This window comes from Condylostylus longicornis, unplaced genomic scaffold (genome assembly GCF_029603195.1).
Source record: "Condylostylus longicornis isolate FDR11 unplaced genomic scaffold, ASM2960319v2 ptg000013l, whole genome shotgun sequence".
Lineage (NCBI taxonomy): Eukaryota > Metazoa > Arthropoda > Insecta > Diptera > Dolichopodidae > Condylostylus > Condylostylus longicornis.
This window is the reverse complement of record NW_026577982.1, coordinates 17726252-17738821: the sequence shown is the minus strand read 5'-3', so window position 1 is coordinate 17738821 and position 12570 is coordinate 17726252.

Sequence of the window (12570 nt, the reverse complement as noted above, 5' to 3'; positions counted from 1 at the left end):
ACACATTTTCCAGAAATTTTGAGTTTTTAAAAAAAAAAATTCAAAAAAAAAAAACAAAAATTCTGACTTTCACAAAATTTTTCTATCTAATTTATTAATTTTCTATACTAACAAAAAGCTATGAATCAAATCAAATTGATTATAAGCCTGTGAAACCAACTCCGATGATTATGTCGCACGATTCAGAAGTTATAAGCATTTATTTATTTGCACGAAAAATCTGGTACCTTTTTTTTAACAGACTGTAGGTCGAAAACGAGTACATCTCCTCCTCCCGCACACGTCCCGGTTCGCCCCCACCCCCTTTAATCAATCTTTTGTTGGAAATTTATCAGAGAATCATCCCTGAAATTATTTGCCACCTTATGCGTAACACCCTGTATATGTAAATGTGGTATGCAAAATATTGAAATATTTTTTTGAAATAAAGCTAATTATCAGAATTATAGAATAAAAGTTTGATTTTACAATACAAATTAAAAAAAAAATTGTGGTTTTTATCTTTTGGCCTTAAATTAAACATCTCTATATAATTTTACCATTGATTGACTAATTAAAAAAAAATTTGATTTGGCCAGCAATCTGACATAACCGACCGCAATGTGGGTCGATTAGTGAAAATGTTACAGAATATTATGAAAATCCTTTTAAACTTTCTTTCCAATTATAAGGAAGTTAGCAAGCCTTAAGTTAACATACCTAGAATAATGTAATTTTTGGAACTTAGTGAGTTTCGCTTTGTGTCATCCTGAAAATTCCGCCAATTAATTTCTGTAGCAACCAGAACTCAAATATTAAATTTCAAGAAGTTCCGCCTGTTAATTGGTTAGATATGGTAAAAATTATAAAGTCGACTCCCAGTTCCGTTTCCGAGCGCAAAAAAATTATAGATTTGCTGTTTTAATACCCTTAATTTACATAAATATTAAATTTCAAGGAAATTGGCTGATTATTTTTATTTATCTTTATATGCGATATATATCAAAAGTTGATCAATCCGTGATGTAGCCAAAACAATATCACATATAAAATTTCATCAAAATTGGTTCAGCCGAACTTGAGATGCAAGTGTGCATACACTTCTAATTGCAATGCGATCAATAAATACAGTTGAATTCAGACAATTTATTCAAACTTATTTCTTTATCGAAATTACAGTCTTAGTTCTAATTCTGTATCGAATTTACAGTTGTCTTTAACAGTGCATCAGTTTAAATACTATTTTACTATGGTCGCAAAGGTTTTTTTTTATAACTGAGTTGCAACTGATTTTTATGAAATCTTACATGTGAGTTTATTTGGGGTATGGCACGGATTGATCAACTTTTGGGATATATCAGGCCTTGGGAACTGAATCTTTTTGCGGACCAATTTTACATTTTTGCGTATATAAAGAAAAATAATCAGCTAATTTCCTTGAAATTTAATACTTATTAGGGGTGTTAAAGCAATGAATCGATAAATATTTTAGAAAGATCAGTGCTCGGAAACCGACCGGGACTCGGTTTTAGACTTTTCCCTATACCTATAGAACGAATTGATGGAACTTCTTGAAATTTGATATTTGAGTTCTGCTTGTTACCAAAACTAACTGGTGAACTTTTCAGAGAATTCAGGAATTTACACTTTTCTAGGTATTTTTGTTAGAAAAGCTTGCTAACTTTCTTAAAATTAAAAGGGAGTTTTCAAAATGCATTTTCATAATCTTCTGTAACAATTTCACTAAACTAAGCAATATACATTGCGGTCGGTTATTTGCTGGTCACATTAGATTTTTTTTATATGAAGCAAAAACTTTAAAAAATTTGAAGAATTTTTTTCAAATTCCTCAAATTTTTTCAAAAATTTAAAAAAATTTGAAGAATTTGTTTCAAATTTTTTCAAATACTCACTTAGATTAATTATATTCAATTTACGGTTTTGAAGTACGTAGAACGAAATAAACTGCATTTTTATGTGTCAATTTAAATTGATTTTACGCAGGTTTCAAAAAATCTGTATTGGAAAAAATATAAAAGAAAAAATAAAAATAAGAGTGTAATTAATAAAACAGTTTAAATTATGAAATTATTTAGCAATGTATGTATGTACATGTATTATTAAAATTACAAGTAAAAGTTGATCCAAAATTGAAAACATTTAAAACAAAGAATGTTGTATTGAAATATTATAATAATATAATATATGTAGTAGTATAAAACTAAAAGAAAATAAAATAAAGCATCTATTTAATTAAATTTCTTATAAAAAAAAGTATAAAATAGGAGTAAAGCCAGTATTTGGAATTTGTTGACTACACCAAAGGATATTTTAAAGTTTAAGTTTTGCTTTTGGTTTTTATGCCCTTACGACCTTATGTTTGAAGGGTTTGCTAAATTTGCCTTACCAAGTATATCTTTCCGTTCATCGGACCAATAAATCGAAAACTAATTAAGCCAAATTCAGCAAATTTATACTATTTAAATTGATTTATATAATATAAATTTAATCGTGGTACTGGTTCCGATAGTAGCCATAAAACTTGAAAATTTTTTTGGCTATATCTCAAAAATTATAGAAGTTATGGTATTAAAATTGCACATAAGCGAATACATAAGTAGGACCCTTGAGTTTAATAAAATTAAATTAAATTGCCTGGCCTTCCTAGTAACTTATTATTTGGTTATATTTTAAAAAATGACCACTATATTCGTTAAAAGTTTTTGAGATCTTATGAGCACTTGCAATAGCAGCCATACAACTTCAACTTTGAATAAACAAATTTGGTGAAGTGGCCATCATTTTCAGTAGAAAATTCAATTGTATTTTCAGAAAGATTGTGTGGGTTTATATGGTAACTATCATTCCTGTACTAAATAACACTGTACATAAAAGCAAGAGATTGTATCAAACTGTATGTCAATTATTTCCGACATTTAAAACGGGTATTATAGAGTTGATCCGGTCAACTTATGATTCGGTTCTCATTATTATCTTGTAGCCTTTTTCTCCCGTCAGCAGGATCTCATTTTACTCTAGGGCTTTGAATAGGTGAAAGTGTTCACCTTATCATCCAAGTTTCTCAAATTACCATAACATGTTGGATGTGATTAAACACGTAGGGTTGCGAAAGTAATAAAAACAGCTGTGCTATACAAACGATTAAATATATTCAAGTATAATGAACTTTCCATAATGAAAATTATTAAAGCTGCTATTATAAATTAATATTTAACGTTCCTTCTTATTTAGCGTAAAGTTTTAAAGCAATATTTTGCGATTCTGCAAAAGACCAAGATCGGCATACATAAATGGTTTCCTCACCTATCATACTAAGTTCTGGTTTTAAAGAAATTATACAAATATTATCGAATATTACAATTTTCAGATTATTATTTATCTCGAATATCTATAGAAACGTTGTTCGCAATTTTTGAAAATTATTTGAAAGGACATTTTTTATTACAAAAAGATTTTTTTAATTGTGTTATTAATATTTGTGATGATACCTACAAGTTGTAATAAATTTTCATTGAACAAATTAATCTAAAAATGTTAACTCTTCAATATTTGTATTTTAATACGATAGTCGAACGTCATTGTATATTTAGTTTAAGTTAAAAATACTGTTATGTATATAAATGTTCAATTTTAGGTTTACTAATGTTGAATTCAAAAATAAAAATAAGAGATAGAACAAACAAAAACCTATGTGTAAAACTTGTGCTTTATTTACTTGTTCGATTATGTTTCTTTATTTATCAATTATTATATTCAAAGTATATTTTATTTTAATTTACTTATATTAACGTACTAAAATACCATATGGCTGTTGTCAAGGGCTTTCTTCAAGACATGTTGATTTTTTATTGTATTTATGAAGCTTCCTTAATCAGTTGCAAACAAATAAAAATTTATTTCTTTTTGCAATTAATATTTTTAAACATTGTAAAGATTTTTATTTATGTTCTTTGCAATATATTTTGTACATATTTTGAATTATTTGAATTATATGTATATAAAATTATTTTAGTTGAAAAATTAATGTTTCAATAAGAAAGAAAGATAGGTGAGAGCAAAAACTAGGATTCTATCTATACGGTTCATTTTTCAATCTGGTATAAGAAAAAATAATTAAATTTAAAAATTAAAAGAAGCATGAAAATTTAAAAAATGAAACTTTTATATAAAGTTTACAAACTACTTGTAGGCTCAAAAATTTTAATAAAAAGCCAAACGCAAAAATGTTATTAACTTCTTCTTATATACAAACCAGATATTGAATATCTTAAGGGTTTAAATTGAAACGCAGGTAAAAAAATTAATATACATTTGTACCTTATTGAAAAATATGTATGCATGTATGTTATTTCACCTTTTCGATTGAAAACAGTATTATAACAATTATTTTAACTAATGGTAATTAAAATATATGGGTGTGTGGATACAGATACGTAGAAACATGTTTTAAATAAATTTTTATATCTAGTAATATATGTACATATATGTACATAAATTATTATAAGGCATTTGCACATTGCAGACGTTAACATTTATGAAAATCAATTAGGTTCGTATGGAGAAAGATGTAATAAAAAAAGAATCAAGAACATTAATTAATATCTGAAAATAATTCACTTTAACATAATAAAGCAAAGGAAATAATAATACATGAGTAGTTGTAGTATATTATTATAATAGATTTAAAGAAAAAAATAAAAATCCAAAACAAACCATACGTGAATTAAACATTATTCATGCGGACATGAATACAGTACAAACAATAATAATATAATATGCTGTCTAAGTATACATTATATTATATACATGTACTTTATGTTCACATAGATGAAAACAACAAAATGTTATAAAAAATTCTGCAAACATGTCAACAGAAAATATAAATAATTTTGATGTTAAGAATACGAGTATTCAAAAATTGCATTACGAAACTGAAATAACAATAAAACAAACATGATCACTAAGCTATTTATTGTACATGTATATCTATTAAAAAATATATACAAAATTTACAAAATTAAAATTAAAAAACAAATTGAAACTGAATAAAAAAATTACAAAATATTAATAAAGCTTTTTTCATTTATTCCATTTTTAAATTCCAATTTAAACAACTAAAAATCAAGTACATATTGTTGCAGTAAATTGTTCCGACCAAACTTCTGAAAAAAATTTCCAACAAAAACTACATTTACAAGAAATACGTTACATGGTAAAATAAACATTCTAAATTTAACAAGCGCGAAGAAGCTTTAAACAAACGATCGTAATGAGGATTGTGAATTGAAATATCGGAATAAGCCTAAACTTTTTGTTGGAAATATTGAAAATTACATATTTTTACTAAGGTGTAGAGTTTGCAAAATTAGTGCTTATACGCTTATAGAGTTAGGGTGTTTAGAGTTCTGAACTTGGCAAATCAAATGGTTTCCTCTCGAGAGCACATGAAAATGTTTTTCATTTGTGTTACTTGTTTTTATCAGATGCTTGCGACAATATATGTACTTCATCTTATATTGCCATGGTTCATCTGAATGTGTAAGGTCCACCTAAGTAAGTATACCAAAAATTTTCAAATTCATTCAACAAGACAATCGAAATACTAGCTGTCAAGGATGCAATATTTCTTGGCAACATTGTACAGAAAAATTTTTCTGGTGGGTTGTTATTTGTTTTTGTAAGTTATTTGTGACAGTATATGATGTACTACAGCCTCAAAAAGTGCAATTAGATTCTAGATCCAATCTACGTAAATTTAGATTACCTAAACGTTCACGTATAAGTGAGTATTCCGAAACTCAACAAAACAATCAACTAGCTAGCTGATGATCTTGGCCCACCATGAGACGTTTTCGCACTAATATTAAAAATGCTTTATAGTAATAAAATAATTTTAAAATCAATAGTACTTTGCAATAATATTAAAATAACTTTACCTGATAAATGTTAACATAAAAATTATGTATGACCAAGGTGTAGAGTAAGATGTAGTGTATTTTTAATGCCACCAATGCATTAATTCAACATGTCTAAAATTTTTCTATAAAATAAATGCCATAGTCTTCATTCCATTGCTTTAATTTCGTCAAGTGAAATCCCTCAAAAAAGCGAACATGCGAAACCTCAATATTTAATTTTAAGACAGTTGTAAAAACTTGCTATAACATACCACCATTACCTCTTACTACTTTTATGCACTTACTAATTTATCTGTCTTATATGTCTTAGAGTCATTTCAAAAAACTAACTGATGATATTGTTTTTAAATATTAGATCTCAACCTGTTTTAATCCGTAATATTTTTTATAGTAAAAGCAACAGTAATTAAATAAACTATTTTTTCATTCAAATACATATGTATGAATATCAACAATAAAACAAAAAAATCTGTCACTTATTTTCATACATGTGTATACTTTAGGTTCTCATCACTTATATTTTTCAAATTAGGCAAAATAATTAAACCTATAAATATAATTTTGGTTATTTGTAAATATATCAATACTGCAAAGTTGTGCAAGTATGAAATAAATTTTAACAAACTGCGAACTTATTTAATGTATTAATCCCGTCATCATATACGTAGCTTAAGCTAATTTAGCCCATTGTATCGTAAAATACAAAATTTTTGTATATGTATATGTACGCTTATAACATCAAAATGATAATATCTACATAATGCATGTAGATAAAATGTAATAAATTGATAAGCGTTCGTTCACATCGTCTTAAGTATTCCTATTAAAATTTTACAATATAATTTACCTTCTAATGTTTCTACTCTATGTTATATTTGCATGATATCAACAAACTGTTTTTGTGAAGAATATTGCAGTTGACATGTTATTTATTGTTCATTCTTATAAACAACAAAAATAAATTCATATTTTCGATTCTCGTTTCGTGGCTGTTAAACATATAGTGTATTAACATATAATATTTTATTGAATAATTTAATATTGCTTTTACTTTTAAATAGCAGTTGCACTGAGAAAATTTTAACTTCCATTTCTTCCAAATTTAGCAGTCTCAAAATTAATCGTATGACACACTACACGTGATAATGTTTGATCGAGTTAAAATTGTTTACATTGTGACTCTGTTAAAAAGAACTACATATATAAATGTATTATGTTTGAAAGGTATTTGTCAAGGGTATTTACACAAAAACTTGTCAAAAAATTTTAATAATTACATACACAAATAGGAATTAAAAAAACAAGATTTTATTGGTAATAAAATATTTTAAATGCTTGACTTAAGCTTTTTGCATACATACCCACATATGTACATTTGAAAGCTGATTTATTGCATCGTCGCACAAACGTGATCAAGATTATGCATTCGTGCATATATATATATATGTATGTATAGGGAATTTAATCTTTGCAAGTTAAGTTACATATATAAACAAAGATGTATTCATTATTTCTCAAATTTTATGTAAATATCCCTCTAAAATATCGAAAAATTTAATGAAATTACTATCGAGCTAAAATGCATCTTCAAACTTGGATTAAAATTGTTTTATATGTATATATGTATGTCATGACAAGAATAAGTGAATTCTCATTTAAAGACTGTTCTCATGTATGGACTATTGGTCTTGCATCAAATCACGCAGCTCTGAAATTATAAGAACGCTTTTATATACGATAATTGTGAATTTCCATCTATACACGTATATTCAAATGTATGTACGTCCTTTTTTAATATTTAAAATATATGTGTACCTATTGTCAACTATATTACCTATGTACATATATATTTATGTGGTTTGTTTTAGCTTAAATTTAACTTGTCAACTTTCTCTAGGGGTGGCACACAAAAACAATATCAAAAATTCGAACATTATTTGCTGGTGTTTTAAAAGAATTACAATACGAAAAAAAGTGGCAAACATTTTTCAATATCGTTATAGATTTTAAGAAATTCAGCCATACAACATTCGTTTTGTTTTTTGCCTCCGAGAACAAAAGAAATTACCAAAAAATATTTTAATTTTAGTTAAAAAAACATTTTGAGAAATTACATAAAGTTTTTCGTTTGTATGAAAAGTTTATGAAATATTATTTAAAAATCTTTTAAATTCCGTGTTTTATTTTTCTAGTTATTTATTATTCTCTTATTACTGAAAATTAAAAAAAATAGTACAGTAAAAAACAAAAAAAAAGAAATTTAAAAAATCCATATATTTATGTCCCACGGGAAATTTCGAATACATTTGAAACACATTGTACATAATACATAATAAAATTTCAAGCATATAAATGTACATAGATATAAATAAAAAAAGCATCTATTTAAAAAGAAAATAAAAATTAAAATTATATTCCCAGTGATATGTACAGAAATACATTCATATGCGTATACTCATAAATATTTAAAAATAATTTTTCACTAATAAAGGTTTTACAAAAAATTAATGTAATATAAAAAATCGAGTGTTAAACTATATTGAAAAAATATCAGAAAAATTAAAAAAATATAAATTTTATAAAAAGGAATAAATCATACATATGTATGCATAGGTGATTAACTTTCATCAAAGAACTTCGAAAAGACGATGTTCACTTTAACCAAAATTTTTGTTAAATAATTAATTGCATGAATTAAGATATTCTTAAAAAATTTGGAAAATATATGTACTTAAATACTTTTGTATATCTATGTTAAGAAAAATCAGTGAAAAAGATAGAAAGTTATATAAAATATTAAAAAATTTATAAAAAAATACATACAAGTGTAAAAATCTATTAATATATAGGTTATATATAAGCACATACATATGAACTTAAGTATAAATAAATATACACATTATTTTAAATTATAACAAAAATATATATGTACATAATATTATGTATGTACCCATATGTATAATTTTAAAAGTATACATAGTACTTTTACGACATTTTTATCTTATGTTATACATATATTTACTACAGTGCTTGTGTTATCATATTGTTGCTGTACTTATGTTATCAATTTTACTATTACATATTTTTAATAACGCTATTACTACTATTTTAATATAGATACTAATAAATGTTAATTTTTTTTTTTAAATTTATAGAACCTACATTTAATTGTTGCGGTAGCAAACTCAGTTTTAACAGAAATTATAATCCTCATTTTTATATGCTTCAAATCATGTTTTTATAGTACAAATTCACATAAATATATACGTACGATTATGGAATTAAATACATATACACATACATATATACAAACTGTTATTAATATTAAATACAAAAATTATATTATAATGGTAGTAATGTAGGAGGAATACTTAAATTTTAATCAATAACGGGTTTAACATGAGGTCACGAGTTCAAATTCAATTATAATTAAACAAATAAGATGAATTATATCTACACACACATTTATGAAGGATAGCAGTAACTGACATTAATTTTTCATACACATTTAATTATTTTGAATTAAAGTATGCAAAAATGTATTACTAACATAAAAGGGGAAAATACATAAATATACATAATTGCATACATTCTTAATGCTTTGATTGCCCATATATACATACATACATACATATTTTCCAAAATTTTTTTATGCCTTGTGCTATTTCAATATGACAATAGTAGATGTTAATACATATGTACATATGTATACGTACATTTCACAAATATCTGCATGTTCTACTGTATATAAATTTTTATACTTTTTATCAGAAGGTTTCAATGCGCTGGGTTTAAGGTCCTACTGAAGAAGCAAATAGTTTGAGAACAAAAAAATGTTTCCATACTTTTAAATTTATCGGGATCAGAATGACAAAAAATTATATGCAAAAACTGAATTGATTATCACCATTATCCTGGAACTTTTTGTCTGCAAAATATTCTCGTATTTGTTAGAAATTGCTTCGTATTTATTAGAAATCGGATTTCCATTCGATTTAAAAACAAAATCATTCAATATTACAAAATTTTGGGTCAAGTGCATGCGACCTTGTAACAATTAGCAGTGATTTCCGAGAATTTTATTGAAACATTGAAAATTTTTAGAATCATCTGGATCTGCATTTATTTATAGAATATGGTCGAATTTTTTGTTTGGCCCGTATTATAAATTTAAAACATGATATAATTATACTTTTTCTTATAACATTTTAATTAATTTTTATTCGGTAAGGGAAAGTGGATTGTCCTGTATGCAGTATGCAGAATAATGGATTTATTCAAATTTTATTATACACTAATTTTTTTGAATGAAATTAAATATTTATAATCTTTATAAAATAGAGAAAAAAAATTGCGTAATATGCCTGTATAGTTAATTCCCGGATAACGTTATAGATTGAGAACGAAATATTGCAAACATAATTAAAAAACAAATGAAAAAGTAAAAAATATTTTTGAAGAAATTTACCGAAAAATATTTCAAAACCGACAACAAAGGATTTGATATGCACATTATCAAAATACATATGAACTCAAAATGTATCTTTCTAAAAAACAGAAAAATTTTAATTAACCTGAGTTAAATTCCATAGTGTTGAGGTTTCCAGTATTAGTATTTCAAATTTCAAACTATTCAAAATTTATAATGGTCAGAACTATTTTTTTTTGAGTGGCGCTATTTTGAATTACAAAACTTGCTACATACTCACTTATTACAAATAAAAAAATTAAATACACCTCTTAAAACTTTTGTTTGTGGTTCGATATACTTTATTGGATTCTTAAAAAATATATTAACAGCGCAAATCAATATTAATTTTATGCCCTCACTTATAATGTTTTGGATTAATGAGTTTTTTTTTAAGTTTTCAAACGGAAATGCATTTTTTCATGTGAGAGAAACGAGAAAAATCATTTTAGCAAAATGTCGATCCCCCTATTTGTCTGTTTGTTTTAATCTTTTAGTCTCACCTGAAACAATTCTAGTAAAAATATATGTCGAATTTTTCTTACAGTTGCAAAGAATTTATCGACTTTTGAAATACCGAAAACTGGAAATCTAAGGAATTGGAGTAGAAATGTATATACAAATTATATACAAAATTTCATATACAAAAATAAGTACTCACATGTATGTTCGCCTTAGAGTTAGCAGTATTAACAACATTATATTAATAAACAACTATTCTTTATTATATTAATACAATCAGCACTGCCAAAAGTGAAAATTTATCTTCAAAAAGTTTTTTGGTCATATTTATTGCGCAAAACTTCAAAATAAGATTTTTAAAAATTTTTAATTTTAAATGCAAAAATATCTCCAAAATAAAGGTTTTTTAATGCTATTGAAGTTTTTCAGAATTGAAATTTTTTACATCCTTTTCAATATTTTTCAAAGTTCACAAAGAAACATTTTAACCAAAATATAATACGCAACGCATAGTAATGCTACTTCTAAGAAAAAAAATTTTTGATATTCTCTTTGATATAATTTTTGACGCCTTAACTAAATGCGCATACGGTTCATTAGTTTTTCTTTTTAGTGTCCGATTGGGTTCGAATTGAAATCGTGATATTTTAGATTCCCACTTCTGTCAATTAAACTTCAATTAAAGATCTCAAATCGTTCGTGAAGTTTTTTTTATCAAATCTTCAAAATGAAGATTTTGTTTTAAAAATGTGAAGGTATTTGGGCTAATCTATTTGGCAGCACTGCATGCAATTAAAACAAAAATTTTCCATGTTCATGTGTACCGATTACCAAAATATACCTAGAGCATAATATCAGTGTTTCGTTTTGACAATACAAATAAAGAAATTTTGAGCATGCGCACTTTTTAACACGAACACTTCTTTTGAACAACTGGTATACTTTGAAATGCCATTTACTTAGCGCTCTTTCCCTGTTTTGACAGAAAGATCTGAAAAAAGAATAAAAATGTAATTAAAGAAAATTTGGCATGTAGATAATATAATATAATATTATGTTGAAAATAGAATAACATTTAATTTAGTTCAATTTTAAAAATAAAAATATGTATGTATGTATGTATCTATGTTTGTATAAAAATAATATGTGTAATCAAAAATTGAAAAAACTCATGTATAATAATATAAAAGTTGTGCATATAATAATATTATTTATAGTAATACAATATTAAGTAATTAGTTCACTAAATTCTTAAAACATTGAAATAAATTACAGATACAACATTTGTATGTATTTATGTAAAATTTTAATTAAGAGAAAAAAGTATGCATATACAATAAATACCCGCGATTGCTAGCTTTTTAACTGAAGGTAAATCTTTTAGTATGTACATACATATATTCATAATTATACATGTACATATGTACGTAAATAATTATAAAATGTTTAATGTAACTGTAGGTAGTAAGTATATCATGCAAAGATTGTCATACATAAGTATGTATATGCATACCTAAAAATATGGAGTAATATGATGACCCACAAAATTTTTTCAAAATATTTATTTTATTTTCCCTTAAAATTGCAATACGTCCTTTAAAGAAAAAAAAAGGAAATAACAAGCTGAAATTTTTATTTATTCATGTACATATATACTTATCTATTCTATATGGACAAAATTGTTTTATTAGAAATCTTTGCCAATATTTCAGCATTCAGAAA